The following is a 2,149-nucleotide window of genomic DNA, read 5'->3' on the forward strand; positions in this document are numbered from 1 at the left end:
CTTGTTATCCTTGTTGTGAGGCCGAGAAGAACGGGGTATAGTGATGGTGGTGCAAAGTGAACGTGAAGGAATAGAGTGAAAGCACTGGATGAAGAAGTAGCGGGAATGGAGGCCAGCCAGGGTCTGAAACTTTTCGAGGCCTGGCACAAAGTCCGGCCTCCCCAACCCCCCCCCCCCCAGGAGCTTTGATTCCTTCTAGTACCTGTGCAGACGTTCACTCATTCATTCAGTTATTCGGGTTTTTTTTTTCCTTCTTTATTTTTGTGGCGATAATGGAGATGAAAACTCAGGACTTTGCGCTTTCTGGTCAGGTACTCGAACTACCTGAGCCAAACCCTAGACCTTACATGTCTTCCACTTTCTTGGGAACGGCTATTCCAGACTGGAAAAGTTCTCATGTTAATTTTCTAGTTATTTAGTCCCTGTATGTACCGTGTTTAGGGTTTTGGAAGACGTGTGAATAGTGTTGAAGTTCTGTGTCCTCAAGAAGCTTAACTTGAGAGGTCTTTAAGAACTTCGAGAGGGGCTGGGAAGGTGGCTCAGTGGTAGAGTGCTTGCCTTGCAATGCATGAGGCCCTGGGTTCGATTCCTCAGCACCACATAGGCAAAAAGAAAAAAGCCGGAAGTGGTGCTGTGGCTCAAGTGGTAGAGTGCTAGCCTTGAGCTGAAGAGCTGAGGGGCAGCGCCCAGGCCCAGAGTTCAGGCCCCATGACCGGACCCAAAAAAAAAAAAAAAACAAGAACTTCGAGAATAAGGCCCTACAGGGTAGATCTCTTAGAAAATTCCCTTTGTGATTCTACAGAACCGTCTCTAAACTTACAGCTGGGTTACACTGAATAAAATTAAATTGGCTGATTGAAAGTCAATACATTTTACTAGCCAGAGGCTTTTATTCCTACTGTGGTGGGGGAGAGGAGAGATACAATGAGCGTAGTTCTAAAGTTCAATACTAGTACTGGAGTGCAAGACACTGCGAAATATTTAGTACTTTTTGAGTCCAAGAGTGGCTTAAATTCTGCGGGTAGCTGGTGTTGGAAGGTGGTGTGAATGTGTTCTTAATGATTAACTCAAAAGTATTTCATCTTGGTTGTAAAATTGGATCCTGGTTGAAAATGAAATCAGTTTGTTTCAGGTAAGCAACAGCGCGGCATCTAGTGAGCAAGGAGGCAGTTTGAGGTGGAAAGGACTTTAAGGGTATTTGTGGATAGGTTTTTTTGTTGTTGTTTTGAGACGAGGTCTTGCTATGTGGTCCAAGCTGGTTTCCGTCTCCTGGGCTGAAGCAGCTTCTGCCTCTTGAGCAGCTGGAATTATACATAGACCTGAATACCATTTGGCTTGGTTTAGGATTTTTTTTTCTTTTTTTTTTAAGGTGCTGATCCCGGGGCTTGAAGTCAGGGTGTGCGTGTGTCCCTGAGCTTTAGTGCTCAAGGCTAGCCCTCTACCACTTGAGCTCCACTTCAGGCTCTTTTGGTGCTTAATTGGAGATAAGGGTCTCAAGGCCTACATCCATCTGGCTTCGAATTGCCGTCCTCAGATCTCAGCCTACTGAATAGCTAGGATTACAGGCGTGAGCCATTGGGGCCCGTTTTTTGTTTTATTATTCTGTATTTATTTCTGCTTATGTGGTGCTGAGGAATGGAACCCAGGGCCTCATGCATGCTAGGCAAGCACTTTACCACAGAGCCACCGTCCCAGAATTTTTTTTTTTTAAAGATCTCAGCACTACCAATATCAAAATCACCTGGTCCTTAGGTAAAACTGTAGATTCAGATCGCAGCACTGCTTTGGATCTCCGGTCCTTCGTCAGCCCGGGGCTAAGTAATTAGTCCCACGTTAAGGAAAAGTAAGAGTTCTGGGGCTGGCGCTGGGTCCCGCTTGGAGGTCGGCCGCGCCGGGCTCCGCCTTCCTGCCCGGGCCGGCGGCTTCCCGCCCTGTGCCGGCCCCGCCCCTCCCAGCCGGCCCCGCCCCCAGCCGGCCCCGCCCCGCCCCGCCGGCGCCACCCCAGTCGCCCCACTCCTCGTCGGCCCCTCCCAGCCGGCCCCGCCCCTCGCCGGCCCCTCCCATCCGGCCCCGCCCCTCGCCGGCCCCGCCCCTCCCCTTCCCGCGCCCGCGCTCCGCACCACGCCTGGCGGGAAAACAGGCGCCTGCC

This window comes from Dipodomys spectabilis, unplaced genomic scaffold (assembly GCF_019054845.1).
Source record: "Dipodomys spectabilis isolate Male_0828 unplaced genomic scaffold, ASM1905484v1 ptg000108l, whole genome shotgun sequence".
In the NCBI taxonomy this organism is placed as follows: domain Eukaryota; kingdom Metazoa; phylum Chordata; class Mammalia; order Rodentia; family Heteromyidae; genus Dipodomys; species Dipodomys spectabilis.